This window comes from Pimephales promelas, chromosome 13 (assembly GCF_988280905.1).
Source record: "Pimephales promelas chromosome 13, fPimPro1.hap1.1, whole genome shotgun sequence".
Lineage (NCBI taxonomy): Eukaryota > Metazoa > Chordata > Actinopteri > Cypriniformes > Leuciscidae > Pimephales > Pimephales promelas.
The window spans coordinates 11,904,526-11,914,585 of NC_142781.1; the positions used below are offsets into that span (position 1 = coordinate 11,904,526).

Sequence of the window (10,060 nt, forward strand, 5' to 3'; positions counted from 1 at the left end):
AATTAATATAACAATTCTTCCTTAATAAAAGCTCTTTGTCAGAAGTGGGATTTGAACCCACGCCTCCATTCGGAGACCAGAAATCTCAACAACTGAGAAGGTTGACAATCCTTGAGTCTGGCGCCTTAGACCACTCGGCCATCCTGCCACTTATACTAAGCTGAGTCACATCACTGCCTATGGTTAAATACATACAGAATTAAAATAACAATTCTTCCTTAAAAAAGCTATTTGTCCAAAGTGGGATTTGAACCCACGCCTCCATTCGGAGACCAGAAATCTCAAGAACTGAGAAGGTTGACAATTCTTGAGTCTGGCGCCTTAGACCACTCGGCCATCCTGACACTTATGTTAAGCTCAGTCACATCACTGTCTATTGATCAATACATACAGAATTAATATAACAATTATTCCTTAATAAAAGCTCTTTGTCAGAAGTGTGATTTGAACCCACGCCTCCATTCGGAGACCAGAAATCTCAACAACTGAGAAGGTTGACAATTCTTGAGTCTGGCGCCTTAGACCACTCGGCCATCCTGACACTTATGTTAACCTCAGTCACATCACTGTCTATTGATCAATACATACAGAATTAATATAACAATTCTTCCTTAATAAAAGCTCTTTGTCAGAAGTGTGATTTGAACCCACGGCTCCATTCGGAGACCAGAAATCTCAACAACTGAGAAGGTTGACAATTCTTGAGTCTGGCGCCTTAGACCACTCGGCCATCCTGACACTTATGTTAAGCTCAGTCACATCACTGTCTATGGTTAAATACATACAGAATTAATATAACAATTCTTCCTTACAAAAGCACTTTGTCAGAAGTGGGATTTGAACCCACGCCTCCATTCGGAGACCAGATATCTCAAAAACTGAGAAGGTTAACATTCCTTAAGTCTGGCGCCTTAGACCACTCGGCCATCCTGACACTTATGTTAAGCTCAGTCACATCACTGTCCATGGTTAAATACATACAGAATTAATATAACAATTCTTCCTTACAAAAGCACTTTGTCAGAAGTGGGATTTGAACCCACGCCTCCATTCGGAGACCAGATATCTCAACAACTGAGAAGGTTAACATTCCTTAAGTCTGGCGCCTTAGACCACTCGGCCATCCTGACACTTAAACCACAATGTTAAGCTCAGTCACATCACTGTATATTGATAAATACATACAGAATTAATATAACAATTCTTCCTCAATAAAAGCTCTTTGTCAGAATTGGGATTTGAACCCACGCCTCCATTCAGAGACCAGAAATCTCAACAACTGAGAAGGTTGACAATCCTTAAGTCTGGCGCCTTGGACCACTCGGCCATCCTGACACTTATGTTGAGCTCAGTCACATCACTGCCTATGGTTAAATACATACAGAATTAAAATAACAATTCTTCCTTACAAAAGCTCTTTGTCAGAAGTGGGATTTGAACCCACGACTCCATTCGGAGACCAGAAATCTCAACAACTGAGAAGGTTATCATTCCTTGAGCCTGGCGCCTTAGACCACTCGGCCATCCTGACACTTACGTTGAGCTCAGTCACATCACTGCCTATGGTTAAATAAATACAGAATTAATATAACAATTCTTGATTAACAAAAGCTCTTTGTCAGAAGTGGGATTTGAACCCACGCATCCATTCGGAGACCAGAAATCTCAACAACTGAGAAGGTTGACAATCCTTGAGTCTGGCGCCTTAGACCACTCGGCCATCCTGACACTTAATCAACTATGTTAACCTCAGTCACATCACTGTCTATTGATAAATACATACAGAATTAATATAACAATTCTTCCTTAAAAAAGCTCTTTGTCAGAAGTGGGATTTGAACCCACGCCTCCATTCGGAGACCAGAAATCTCAACAACTGAGAAGGTTGACAATCCTTGAGTCTGGCGCCTTAGACCACTCGGCCATCCTGACACTTAAACAACTATGTTAACCTCAGTCACATCACTGTCTATTGATAAATACATACAGAATTAATATAACAATTCTTCCTTAATAAAAGCTCTTTGTCAGAAGTGGGATTTGAACCCACACCTCCATTCGGAGACCAGAAATCTCAACAACTGAGAAGGTTGACAATCCTTGAGTCTGGCGCCTTAGACCACTCGGCCATCCTGACACTTATACTAAGCTCAGTCACATCACTGCCTATGGTTAAATACATACAGAATTAAAATAACAATTCTTCCTTAAAAAAGCTCTTTGTCCGAAGTGGGATTTGAACCCACGCCTCCATTCGGAGACCAGAAATCTCAACAACTGAGAATGTTGACAATTCTTGAGTCTGGCGCCTTAGACCACTCGGCCATCCTGACACTTATGTTAAGCTCAGTCACATCACTTTCTATTGATCAATACATACAGAATTAATATAACAATTCTTCCTTAATAAAAGCTCTTTGTCAGAAGTGGGATTTGAACCCACGCCTCCATTCGGAGACCAGATATCTCAACAACTGAGAAGGTTAACATTCCTTAAGTCTGGCGCCTTAGACCACTCAGCCATCCTGACACTTAAACCACTATGTTAAGCTCAGTCACATCACTGTATATTGATAAATACATACAGAATTAATATAACAATTCTTCCTCAATAAAAGCTCTTTGTCAGAAGTGGGATTTGAACCCACGCCTCCATTCGGAGACCAGAAATCGAAAACAACTGAGAAGGTTGACCATCCTTGAGTCTGGCGCCTTAGACCACTCGGCCATCCTGACACTTATGTTATGCTCAGTCACATCACTGCTTATGGTTAAATACATACAGAATTAATATAACAATTCTTCCTTAAAAAAGCTCTTTGTCAGAAGTGGGATTTGAACCCACGCCTCCATTCGGAGACCAGAAATCTCAACAACTGAGAAGGTTGACAATCCTTAAGTCTGGCGCATTAGACCACTCGGCCATCATGACACTTAAACCACTATGTTAAGCTCAGTCACATCACTGTCTATTGATAAATACATACAGAATTAATATAACAATTCTTCCTTAATAAAAGCACTTTGTCAGAAGTGGGATTTGAACCCACACCTCCATTCGGAGACCAGAAATCTCAACAACTGAGAAGGTTGACAATCCTTGAGTCTGGCGCCTTAGACCACTCGGCCATCCTAACACTTATGTTAAGCTCAGTCACATCACTGTCTATGGTTAAAACATACAGAATTAATATAACAATTCTTCCTTACAAAAGCTCTTTGTCAGAAGTGGGATTTGAACCCACGCCTCCATTCGGAGACCAGAAATCTCAACAACTGAGAAGGTTGAAAATCCTTGAGTCTGGCGCCTTAGACCACTCGGCCATCCTGACACTTATGTTAAGCTCAGTCACATCACTGTCTATGGTTAAATACACACAGAATTAATATAACAATTCTTCCTTAATAAAAGCTCTTTGTCAGAAGTGGGATTTGAACCCACACCTCCATTCGGAGACCAGAAATCTCAACAACTGAGAAGGTTGACAATCCTTGAGTCTGGCGCCTTAGACCACTCGGCCATCCTGACACTTATACTAAGCTCAGTCACATCACTGCCTATGGTTAAATACATACAGAATTAAAATAACAATTCTTCCTTAAAAAAGCTCTTTGTCCGAAGTGGGATTTGAACCCACGCCTCCATTCGGAGACCAGAAATCTCAACAACTGAGAAGGTTGACAATTCTTGAGTCTGGCGCCTTAGACCACTCGGCCATCCTGACACTTATGTTAAGCTCAGTCACATCACTTTCTATTGATCAATACAAACAGAATTAATATAACAATTCTTCCTTAATAAAAGCTCTTTGTCAGAAGTGGGATTTGAACCCACGCCTCCATTCGGAGACCAGATATCTCAACAACTGAGAAGGTTAACATTCCTTAAGTCTGGCGCCTTAGACCACTCAGCCATCCTGACACTTAAACCACTATGTTAAGCTCAGTCACATCACTGTATATTGATAAATACATACAGAATTAATATAACAATTCTTCCTCAATAAAAGCTCTTTGTCAGAAGTGGGATTTGAACCCACGCCTCCATTTGGAGACCAGAAATCGAAAACAACTGAGAAGGTTGACCATCCTTGAGTCTGGCGCCTTAGACCACTCGGCCATCCTGACACTTATGTTATGCTCAGTCACATCACTGCTTATGGTTAAATACATACAGAATTAATATAACAATTCTTCCTTAAAAAAGCTCTTTGTCAGAAGTGGGATTTGAACCCACGCCTCCATTCGGAGACCAGAAATCTCAACAACTGAGAAGGTTGACAATCCTTGAGTCTGGCGCCTTAGACCACTCGGCCATCCTGACACTTATGTTAAGCTCAGTCACATCACTGTCTATGGTTAAATACATATAGAATTAATATAACAATTCTTCCTTACAAAAGCACTTTGTCAGAAGTGGGATTTGAACCCACACCTCCATTTGAAGACCAGAAATCTCAACAACTGAGAAGGTTGACAATCCTTGAGTCTGGCGCCTTAGACCACTCAGCCATCCTGCCACTTATTTTTAGCTCAGTCACATCACTGTCTATGGTTAAATACATACAGAATTAATATAACATTTCCTGATTAACAAAAGCTCTTTGTCAGAAGTGGGATTTGAACCCACACCTCCATTCGGAGACCAGAAATCTCAACAACTGAGAAGGTTGACAATCCTTAAGTCTGGCGCCTTAGACCACTCGGCCATCCTGACACTTAAACCACTATGTTAAGCTCAGTCACATCACTGTCTATTGATAAATACATACAAAATTAATATAACAATTCTTCCTTAATAAAAGCTCTTTGTCAGAAGTGGGATTTGAACCCACACCTCCATTCGGAGACCAGAAATCTCAACAACTGAGAAGGTTGACAATCCTTGAGTCTGGCGCCTTAGACCACTCGGCCATCCTAACACTTATGTTAAGCTCAGTCACATCACTGTCTATGGTTAAAACATACAGAATTAATACAACAATTCTTCCTTACAAAAGCTCTTTGTCAGAAGTGGGATTTGAACCCACGCCTCCATTCGGAGACCAGAAATCTCAACAACTGAGAAGGTTGAAAATCCTTGAGTCTGGCGCCTTAGACCACTCGGCCATCCTGACACTTATGTTAAGCTCAGTCACATCACTGTCTATGGTTAAATACACACAGAATTAATATAACAATTCTTGATTATCAAAAGCTCTTTGTCAGAAGTGGGATTTGAACCCACGCCTCCATTCGGAGACCAGATATCTCAACTACTGAGAAGGTTAACATTCCTTAAGTCTGGCGCCTTAGACCACTCAGCCATCCTGACACTTATGTTGAGCTTAGTCACATCACTGCCTATGGTTAAATACATACAGAATTAATATAACAATTCTTGATTAACAAAAGCTCTTTGTCAGAAGTGGGATTTGAACCCACGCCTCCATTCGGAGACCAGAAATCTCAACAACTGAGAAGGTTGACAATCCTTGAGTCTGGCGCCTTAGACCACTCGGCCATCCTGACACTTTTGTTGAGCTCAGTTACATCACTGTATATGTTTAAATACAGAATTAATATAACAATTCTTCCTTACATAAGCTCTTTGTCAGAAGTGGGATTTGAACCCACACCTCCATTCGGAGAGCAGAAATCTCAACAACTGAGAAGGTTGACAATTCTTGAGTCTGGCGCCTTAGACCACTCGAACATCCTGACACTTATGTTAACCTCAGTCACATCACTATCTATTGATCAATACATTCAGAATTAATATAACACTTCTTCCTTAATAAAAGCTCTTTGTCAGAAGTGGGATTTGAACCCACACCTCCATTCGGAGACCAGATATCTCAACAACTGAGAAGGTTGACAATCCTTGAGTCTGGCGCCTTAGACCACTCGGCCATCCTGACACTTATGTTGAGCTTAGTCACATCACTGCCTATGGTTAAATACATACAGAATTAATATAACAATTCTTGATTAACAAAAGCTCTTTGTCAGAAGTGGGATTTGAACCCACGCCTCCATTCGGAGACCAGAAATCTCAACAACTGAGAAGGTTGACAATCCTTGAGTCTGGCGCCTTAGACCACTCGGCCATCCTGACACTTTTGTTGAGCTCAGTTACATCACTGTATATGTTTAAATACAGAATTAATATAACAATTCTTCCTTACATAAGCTCTTTGTCAGAAGTGGGATTTGAACCCACACCTCCATTCGGAGAGCAGAAATCTCAACAACTGAGAAGGTTGACAATTCTTGAGTCTGGCGCCTTAGACCACTCGAACATCCTGACACTTATGTTAACCTCAGTCACATCACTATCTATTGATCAATACATTCAGAATTAATATAACACTTCTTCCTTAATAAAAGCTCTTTGTCAGAAGTGGGATTTGAACCCACACCTCCATTCGGAGACCAGATATCTCAACAACTGAGAAGGTTAACATTCCTTAAGTGTGGCGCCTTAGACCACTCGGCCATCCTGACACTTAAACCACTATGTTAAGCTCAGTCACATAACTGTATATTGATAAATACATACAGAATTAATATAACAATTCTTCCTCAATAAAAGCTCTTTGTCAGAAGTGGGATTTGAACCCACGCCTCTATTCGGAGACCAGAAATCTCAACAACTGAGAAGGTTGACCATCCTTGAGTCTGGCGCCTTAGACCACTCGGCCATCCTGACACTTATGTTATGTTTAGTCACATCACTGCTTATGGTTAAATACATACAGAATTAATATAACAATTCTTCCTTAAAAAAGCTCTTTGTCAGAAGTGGGATTTGAACCTACGCCTCCATTCGGAGACCAGAAATATCAACAACTGAGAAGGTTGACAATCCTTGAGTCTGGCGCCTTAGACCACTCGGCCATCCTGACACTTATGTTAAGCTCAGTCACATCACTGTCTATGGTTAAATACATTCAGAATTAATATAACAATTCTTCCTTACAAAAGCACTTTGTCAGAAGTGGGATTTGAACCCACGCCTCCATTTGGAGACCAGAAATCTCAACAACTGAGAAGGTTGACAATCCTTGAGTCTGGCGCCTTAGTCCACTCGGCCATCCTGACACTTATGTTTAGCTCAGTCACATCACTGTCTATGGTTAAATACATACAGAATTAATATAACATTTCCTGATTAACAAAAGCTCTTTGTCAGAAGTGGGATTTGAACCCACACCTCCATTCGGAGACCAGATATCTCAACAACTGAGAAGGTTAACATTCCTTAAGTGTGGCGCCTTAGACCACTCGGCCATCCTGACACTTAAACCACTATGTTAAGCTCAGTCACATAACTGTATATTGATAAATACATACAGAATTAATATAACAATTCTTCCTCAATAAAAGCTCTTTGTCAGAAGTGGGATTTGAACCCACGCCTCTATTCGGAGACCAGAAATCTCAACAACTGAGAAGGTTGACCATCCTTGAGTCTGGCGCCTTAGACCACTCGGCCATCCTGACACTTATGTTATGTTTAGTCACATCACTGCTTATGGTTAAATACATACAGAATTAATATAACAATTCTTCCTTAAAAAAGCTCTTTGTCAGAAGTGGGATTTGAACCTACGCCTCCATTCGGAGACCAGAAATATCAACAACTGAGAAGGTTGACAATCCTTGAGTCTGGCGCCTTAGACCACTCGGCCATCCTGACACTTATGTTAAGCTCAGTCACATCACTGTCTATGGTTAAATACATTCAGAATTAATATAACAATTCTTCCTTACAAAAGCACTTTGTCAGAAGTGGGATTTGAACCCACGCCTCCATTTGGAGACCAGAAATCTCAACAACTGAGAAGGTTGACAATCCTTGAGTCTGGCGCCTTAGTCCACTCGGCCATCCTGACACTTATGTTTAGCTCAGTCACATCACTGTCTATGGTTAAATACACACAGAATTAATATAACAATTCTTCCTTAATAAAAGCTCTTTGTCAGAAGTGGGATTTGAACCCACACCTCCATTCGGAGACCAGAAATCTCAACAACTGAGAAGGTTGACAATCCTTGAGTCTGGCGCCTTAGACCACTCGGCCATCCTGACACTTATACTAAGCTCAGTCACATCACTGCCTATGGTTAAATACATACAGAATTAAAATAACAATTCTTCCTTAAAAAAGCTCTTTGTCCGAAGTGGGATTTGAACCCACGCCTCCATTCGGAGACCAGAAATCTCAACAACTGAGAAGGTTGACAATTCTTGAGTCTGGCGCCTTAGACCACTCGGCCATCCTGACACTTATGTTAAGCTCAGTCACATCACTTTCTATTGATCAATACAAACAGAATTAATATAACAATTCTTCCTTAATAAAAGCTCTTTGTCAGAAGTGGGATTTGAACCCACGCCTCCATTCGGAGACCAGATATCTCAACAACTGAGAAGGTTAACATTCCTTAAGTCTGGCGCCTTAGACCACTCAGCCATCCTGACACTTAAACCACTATGTTAAGCTCAGTCACATCACTGTATATTGATAAATACATACAGAATTAATATAACAATTCTTCCTCAATAAAAGCTCTTTGTCAGAAGTGGGATTTGAACCCACGCCTCCATTTGGAGACCAGAAATCGAAAACAACTGAGAAGGTTGACCATCCTTGAGTCTGGCGCCTTAGACCACTCGGCCATCCTGACACTTATGTTATGCTCAGTCACATCACTGCTTATGGTTAAATACATACAGAATTAATATAACAATTCTTCCTTAAAAAAGCTCTTTGTCAGAAGTGGGATTTGAACCCACGCCTCCATTCGGAGACCAGAAATCTCAACAACTGAGAAGGTTGACAATCCTTGAGTCTGGCGCCTTAGACCACTCGGCCATCCTGACACTTATGTTAAGCTCAGTCACATCACTGTCTATGGTTAAATACATATAGAATTAATATAACAATTCTTCCTTACAAAAGCACTTTGTCAGAAGTGGGATTTGAACCCACACCTCCATTTGAAGACCAGAAATCTCAACAACTGAGAAGGTTGACAATCCTTGAGTCTGGCGCCTTAGACCACTCAGCCATCCTGCCACTTATTTTTAGCTCAGTCACATCACTGTCTATGGTTAAATACATACAGAATTAATATAACATTTCCTGATTAACAAAAGCTCTTTGTCAGAAGTGGGATTTGAACCCACACCTCCATTCGGAGACCAGAAATCTCAACAACTGAGAAGGTTGACAATCCTTAAGTCTGGCGCCTTAGACCACTCGGCCATCCTGACACTTAAACCACTATGTTAAGCTCAGTCACATCACTGTCTATTGATAAATACATACAAAATTAATATAACAATTCTTCCTTAATAAAAGCTCTTTGTCAGAAGTGGGATTTGAACCCACACCTCCATTCGGAGACCAGAAATCTCAACAACTGAGAAGGTTGACAATCCTTGAGTCTGGCGCCTTAGACCACTCGGCCATCCTAACACTTATGTTAAGCTCAGTCACATCACTGTCTATGGTTAAAACATACAGAATTAATACAACAATTCTTCCTTACAAAAGCTCTTTGTCAGAAGTGGGATTTGAACCCACGCCTCCATTCGGAGACCAGAAATCTCAACAACTGAGAAGGTTGAAAATCCTTGAGTCTGGCGCCTTAGACCACTCGGCCATCCTGACACTTATGTTAAGCTCAGTCACATCACTGTCTATGGTTAAATACACACAGAATTAATATAACAATTCTTGATTATCAAAAGCTCTTTGTCAGAAGTGGGATTTGAACCCACGCCTCCATTCGGAGACCAGATATCTCAACTACTGAGAAGGTTAACATTCCTTAAGTCTGGCGCCTTAGACCACTCAGCCATCCTGACACTTATGTTGAGCTTAGTCACATCACTGCCTATGGTTAAATACATACAGAATTAATATAACAATTCTTGATTAACAAAAGCTCTTTGTCAGAAGTGGGATTTGAACCCACGCCTCCATTCGGAGACCAGAAATCTCAACAACTGAGAAGGTTGACAATCCTTGAGTCTGGCGCCTTAGACCACTCGGCCATCCTGACACTT

At 41.0% G+C, this 10,060-nt stretch overlaps 1 protein-coding gene and 49 non-coding genes across 50 annotated transcripts in view; all 50 read right to left on the reverse strand.

Moving 5' to 3' along the window:
- opn8c (opsin 8, group member c) overlaps positions 1-10,060 on the reverse strand; it is a 112,351-nt gene that overhangs the window by 19,640 nt on the left and 82,651 nt on the right.
- Positions 37-148, reverse strand: trnal-caa (transfer RNA leucine (anticodon CAA)). Its single transcript has 2 exons — positions 111-148; positions 37-82 (listed from the first exon to the last, which is right to left on the reverse strand). It is a non-coding gene; the product is annotated as a tRNA-Leu (tRNA).
- On the reverse strand, positions 233-344 carry trnal-caa (transfer RNA leucine (anticodon CAA)). The gene is made up of 2 exons: positions 307-344; positions 233-278 (listed from the first exon to the last, which is right to left on the reverse strand). It is a non-coding gene; the product is annotated as a tRNA-Leu (tRNA).
- On the reverse strand, positions 430-541 carry trnal-caa (transfer RNA leucine (anticodon CAA)). Its single transcript has 2 exons — positions 504-541; positions 430-475 (listed from the first exon to the last, which is right to left on the reverse strand). It is a non-coding gene; the product is annotated as a tRNA-Leu (tRNA).
- Positions 627-738, reverse strand: trnal-caa (transfer RNA leucine (anticodon CAA)). The gene is made up of 2 exons: positions 701-738; positions 627-672 (listed from the first exon to the last, which is right to left on the reverse strand). It is a non-coding gene; the product is annotated as a tRNA-Leu (tRNA).
- Positions 823-934, reverse strand: trnal-uaa (transfer RNA leucine (anticodon UAA)). Its single transcript has 2 exons — positions 897-934; positions 823-868 (listed from the first exon to the last, which is right to left on the reverse strand). It is a non-coding gene; the product is annotated as a tRNA-Leu (tRNA).
- trnal-uaa (transfer RNA leucine (anticodon UAA)) lies at positions 1,019-1,130 on the reverse strand. The gene is made up of 2 exons: positions 1,093-1,130; positions 1,019-1,064 (listed from the first exon to the last, which is right to left on the reverse strand). It is a non-coding gene; the product is annotated as a tRNA-Leu (tRNA).
- On the reverse strand, positions 1,224-1,335 carry trnal-uaa (transfer RNA leucine (anticodon UAA)). The gene is made up of 2 exons: positions 1,298-1,335; positions 1,224-1,269 (listed from the first exon to the last, which is right to left on the reverse strand). It is a non-coding gene; the product is annotated as a tRNA-Leu (tRNA).
- trnal-caa (transfer RNA leucine (anticodon CAA)) lies at positions 1,420-1,531 on the reverse strand. Its single transcript has 2 exons — positions 1,494-1,531; positions 1,420-1,465 (listed from the first exon to the last, which is right to left on the reverse strand). It is a non-coding gene; the product is annotated as a tRNA-Leu (tRNA).
- Positions 1,617-1,728, reverse strand: trnal-caa (transfer RNA leucine (anticodon CAA)). The gene is made up of 2 exons: positions 1,691-1,728; positions 1,617-1,662 (listed from the first exon to the last, which is right to left on the reverse strand). It is a non-coding gene; the product is annotated as a tRNA-Leu (tRNA).
- trnal-caa (transfer RNA leucine (anticodon CAA)) lies at positions 1,821-1,932 on the reverse strand. Its single transcript has 2 exons — positions 1,895-1,932; positions 1,821-1,866 (listed from the first exon to the last, which is right to left on the reverse strand). It is a non-coding gene; the product is annotated as a tRNA-Leu (tRNA).
- On the reverse strand, positions 2,026-2,137 carry trnal-caa (transfer RNA leucine (anticodon CAA)). Its single transcript has 2 exons — positions 2,100-2,137; positions 2,026-2,071 (listed from the first exon to the last, which is right to left on the reverse strand). It is a non-coding gene; the product is annotated as a tRNA-Leu (tRNA).
- Positions 2,222-2,333, reverse strand: trnal-caa (transfer RNA leucine (anticodon CAA)). Its single transcript has 2 exons — positions 2,296-2,333; positions 2,222-2,267 (listed from the first exon to the last, which is right to left on the reverse strand). It is a non-coding gene; the product is annotated as a tRNA-Leu (tRNA).
- trnal-uaa (transfer RNA leucine (anticodon UAA)) lies at positions 2,419-2,530 on the reverse strand. The gene is made up of 2 exons: positions 2,493-2,530; positions 2,419-2,464 (listed from the first exon to the last, which is right to left on the reverse strand). It is a non-coding gene; the product is annotated as a tRNA-Leu (tRNA).
- trnal-caa (transfer RNA leucine (anticodon CAA)) lies at positions 2,624-2,736 on the reverse strand. The gene is made up of 2 exons: positions 2,699-2,736; positions 2,624-2,669 (listed from the first exon to the last, which is right to left on the reverse strand). It is a non-coding gene; the product is annotated as a tRNA-Leu (tRNA).
- On the reverse strand, positions 2,821-2,932 carry trnal-uaa (transfer RNA leucine (anticodon UAA)). Its single transcript has 2 exons — positions 2,895-2,932; positions 2,821-2,866 (listed from the first exon to the last, which is right to left on the reverse strand). It is a non-coding gene; the product is annotated as a tRNA-Leu (tRNA).
- On the reverse strand, positions 3,026-3,137 carry trnal-caa (transfer RNA leucine (anticodon CAA)). Its single transcript has 2 exons — positions 3,100-3,137; positions 3,026-3,071 (listed from the first exon to the last, which is right to left on the reverse strand). It is a non-coding gene; the product is annotated as a tRNA-Leu (tRNA).
- On the reverse strand, positions 3,221-3,332 carry trnal-caa (transfer RNA leucine (anticodon CAA)). The gene is made up of 2 exons: positions 3,295-3,332; positions 3,221-3,266 (listed from the first exon to the last, which is right to left on the reverse strand). It is a non-coding gene; the product is annotated as a tRNA-Leu (tRNA).
- Positions 3,418-3,529, reverse strand: trnal-caa (transfer RNA leucine (anticodon CAA)). The gene is made up of 2 exons: positions 3,492-3,529; positions 3,418-3,463 (listed from the first exon to the last, which is right to left on the reverse strand). It is a non-coding gene; the product is annotated as a tRNA-Leu (tRNA).
- Positions 3,614-3,725, reverse strand: trnal-caa (transfer RNA leucine (anticodon CAA)). The gene is made up of 2 exons: positions 3,688-3,725; positions 3,614-3,659 (listed from the first exon to the last, which is right to left on the reverse strand). It is a non-coding gene; the product is annotated as a tRNA-Leu (tRNA).
- trnal-uaa (transfer RNA leucine (anticodon UAA)) lies at positions 3,811-3,922 on the reverse strand. The gene is made up of 2 exons: positions 3,885-3,922; positions 3,811-3,856 (listed from the first exon to the last, which is right to left on the reverse strand). It is a non-coding gene; the product is annotated as a tRNA-Leu (tRNA).
- On the reverse strand, positions 4,016-4,128 carry trnal-caa (transfer RNA leucine (anticodon CAA)). Its single transcript has 2 exons — positions 4,091-4,128; positions 4,016-4,061 (listed from the first exon to the last, which is right to left on the reverse strand). It is a non-coding gene; the product is annotated as a tRNA-Leu (tRNA).
- Positions 4,213-4,324, reverse strand: trnal-caa (transfer RNA leucine (anticodon CAA)). Its single transcript has 2 exons — positions 4,287-4,324; positions 4,213-4,258 (listed from the first exon to the last, which is right to left on the reverse strand). It is a non-coding gene; the product is annotated as a tRNA-Leu (tRNA).
- trnal-caa (transfer RNA leucine (anticodon CAA)) lies at positions 4,409-4,520 on the reverse strand. The gene is made up of 2 exons: positions 4,483-4,520; positions 4,409-4,454 (listed from the first exon to the last, which is right to left on the reverse strand). It is a non-coding gene; the product is annotated as a tRNA-Leu (tRNA).
- trnal-uaa (transfer RNA leucine (anticodon UAA)) lies at positions 4,606-4,717 on the reverse strand. Its single transcript has 2 exons — positions 4,680-4,717; positions 4,606-4,651 (listed from the first exon to the last, which is right to left on the reverse strand). It is a non-coding gene; the product is annotated as a tRNA-Leu (tRNA).
- Positions 4,811-4,922, reverse strand: trnal-caa (transfer RNA leucine (anticodon CAA)). The gene is made up of 2 exons: positions 4,885-4,922; positions 4,811-4,856 (listed from the first exon to the last, which is right to left on the reverse strand). It is a non-coding gene; the product is annotated as a tRNA-Leu (tRNA).
- Positions 5,006-5,117, reverse strand: trnal-caa (transfer RNA leucine (anticodon CAA)). Its single transcript has 2 exons — positions 5,080-5,117; positions 5,006-5,051 (listed from the first exon to the last, which is right to left on the reverse strand). It is a non-coding gene; the product is annotated as a tRNA-Leu (tRNA).
- Positions 5,203-5,314, reverse strand: trnal-uaa (transfer RNA leucine (anticodon UAA)). Its single transcript has 2 exons — positions 5,277-5,314; positions 5,203-5,248 (listed from the first exon to the last, which is right to left on the reverse strand). It is a non-coding gene; the product is annotated as a tRNA-Leu (tRNA).
- trnal-caa (transfer RNA leucine (anticodon CAA)) lies at positions 5,400-5,511 on the reverse strand. Its single transcript has 2 exons — positions 5,474-5,511; positions 5,400-5,445 (listed from the first exon to the last, which is right to left on the reverse strand). It is a non-coding gene; the product is annotated as a tRNA-Leu (tRNA).
- trnal-caa (transfer RNA leucine (anticodon CAA)) lies at positions 5,789-5,900 on the reverse strand. The gene is made up of 2 exons: positions 5,863-5,900; positions 5,789-5,834 (listed from the first exon to the last, which is right to left on the reverse strand). It is a non-coding gene; the product is annotated as a tRNA-Leu (tRNA).
- On the reverse strand, positions 5,986-6,097 carry trnal-caa (transfer RNA leucine (anticodon CAA)). Its single transcript has 2 exons — positions 6,060-6,097; positions 5,986-6,031 (listed from the first exon to the last, which is right to left on the reverse strand). It is a non-coding gene; the product is annotated as a tRNA-Leu (tRNA).
- trnal-uaa (transfer RNA leucine (anticodon UAA)) lies at positions 6,375-6,486 on the reverse strand. Its single transcript has 2 exons — positions 6,449-6,486; positions 6,375-6,420 (listed from the first exon to the last, which is right to left on the reverse strand). It is a non-coding gene; the product is annotated as a tRNA-Leu (tRNA).
- trnal-caa (transfer RNA leucine (anticodon CAA)) lies at positions 6,580-6,691 on the reverse strand. The gene is made up of 2 exons: positions 6,654-6,691; positions 6,580-6,625 (listed from the first exon to the last, which is right to left on the reverse strand). It is a non-coding gene; the product is annotated as a tRNA-Leu (tRNA).
- On the reverse strand, positions 6,776-6,887 carry trnal-caa (transfer RNA leucine (anticodon CAA)). Its single transcript has 2 exons — positions 6,850-6,887; positions 6,776-6,821 (listed from the first exon to the last, which is right to left on the reverse strand). It is a non-coding gene; the product is annotated as a tRNA-Leu (tRNA).
- Positions 6,972-7,083, reverse strand: trnal-caa (transfer RNA leucine (anticodon CAA)). The gene is made up of 2 exons: positions 7,046-7,083; positions 6,972-7,017 (listed from the first exon to the last, which is right to left on the reverse strand). It is a non-coding gene; the product is annotated as a tRNA-Leu (tRNA).
- Positions 7,169-7,280, reverse strand: trnal-uaa (transfer RNA leucine (anticodon UAA)). Its single transcript has 2 exons — positions 7,243-7,280; positions 7,169-7,214 (listed from the first exon to the last, which is right to left on the reverse strand). It is a non-coding gene; the product is annotated as a tRNA-Leu (tRNA).
- trnal-caa (transfer RNA leucine (anticodon CAA)) lies at positions 7,374-7,485 on the reverse strand. Its single transcript has 2 exons — positions 7,448-7,485; positions 7,374-7,419 (listed from the first exon to the last, which is right to left on the reverse strand). It is a non-coding gene; the product is annotated as a tRNA-Leu (tRNA).
- Positions 7,570-7,681, reverse strand: trnal-caa (transfer RNA leucine (anticodon CAA)). Its single transcript has 2 exons — positions 7,644-7,681; positions 7,570-7,615 (listed from the first exon to the last, which is right to left on the reverse strand). It is a non-coding gene; the product is annotated as a tRNA-Leu (tRNA).
- trnal-caa (transfer RNA leucine (anticodon CAA)) lies at positions 7,766-7,877 on the reverse strand. Its single transcript has 2 exons — positions 7,840-7,877; positions 7,766-7,811 (listed from the first exon to the last, which is right to left on the reverse strand). It is a non-coding gene; the product is annotated as a tRNA-Leu (tRNA).
- trnal-caa (transfer RNA leucine (anticodon CAA)) lies at positions 7,963-8,074 on the reverse strand. Its single transcript has 2 exons — positions 8,037-8,074; positions 7,963-8,008 (listed from the first exon to the last, which is right to left on the reverse strand). It is a non-coding gene; the product is annotated as a tRNA-Leu (tRNA).
- Positions 8,159-8,270, reverse strand: trnal-caa (transfer RNA leucine (anticodon CAA)). The gene is made up of 2 exons: positions 8,233-8,270; positions 8,159-8,204 (listed from the first exon to the last, which is right to left on the reverse strand). It is a non-coding gene; the product is annotated as a tRNA-Leu (tRNA).
- Positions 8,356-8,467, reverse strand: trnal-uaa (transfer RNA leucine (anticodon UAA)). Its single transcript has 2 exons — positions 8,430-8,467; positions 8,356-8,401 (listed from the first exon to the last, which is right to left on the reverse strand). It is a non-coding gene; the product is annotated as a tRNA-Leu (tRNA).
- trnal-caa (transfer RNA leucine (anticodon CAA)) lies at positions 8,561-8,673 on the reverse strand. Its single transcript has 2 exons — positions 8,636-8,673; positions 8,561-8,606 (listed from the first exon to the last, which is right to left on the reverse strand). It is a non-coding gene; the product is annotated as a tRNA-Leu (tRNA).
- Positions 8,758-8,869, reverse strand: trnal-caa (transfer RNA leucine (anticodon CAA)). The gene is made up of 2 exons: positions 8,832-8,869; positions 8,758-8,803 (listed from the first exon to the last, which is right to left on the reverse strand). It is a non-coding gene; the product is annotated as a tRNA-Leu (tRNA).
- Positions 8,954-9,065, reverse strand: trnal-caa (transfer RNA leucine (anticodon CAA)). Its single transcript has 2 exons — positions 9,028-9,065; positions 8,954-8,999 (listed from the first exon to the last, which is right to left on the reverse strand). It is a non-coding gene; the product is annotated as a tRNA-Leu (tRNA).
- trnal-uaa (transfer RNA leucine (anticodon UAA)) lies at positions 9,151-9,262 on the reverse strand. Its single transcript has 2 exons — positions 9,225-9,262; positions 9,151-9,196 (listed from the first exon to the last, which is right to left on the reverse strand). It is a non-coding gene; the product is annotated as a tRNA-Leu (tRNA).
- On the reverse strand, positions 9,356-9,467 carry trnal-caa (transfer RNA leucine (anticodon CAA)). The gene is made up of 2 exons: positions 9,430-9,467; positions 9,356-9,401 (listed from the first exon to the last, which is right to left on the reverse strand). It is a non-coding gene; the product is annotated as a tRNA-Leu (tRNA).
- On the reverse strand, positions 9,551-9,662 carry trnal-caa (transfer RNA leucine (anticodon CAA)). Its single transcript has 2 exons — positions 9,625-9,662; positions 9,551-9,596 (listed from the first exon to the last, which is right to left on the reverse strand). It is a non-coding gene; the product is annotated as a tRNA-Leu (tRNA).
- On the reverse strand, positions 9,748-9,859 carry trnal-uaa (transfer RNA leucine (anticodon UAA)). The gene is made up of 2 exons: positions 9,822-9,859; positions 9,748-9,793 (listed from the first exon to the last, which is right to left on the reverse strand). It is a non-coding gene; the product is annotated as a tRNA-Leu (tRNA).
- trnal-caa (transfer RNA leucine (anticodon CAA)) lies at positions 9,945-10,056 on the reverse strand. Its single transcript has 2 exons — positions 10,019-10,056; positions 9,945-9,990 (listed from the first exon to the last, which is right to left on the reverse strand). It is a non-coding gene; the product is annotated as a tRNA-Leu (tRNA).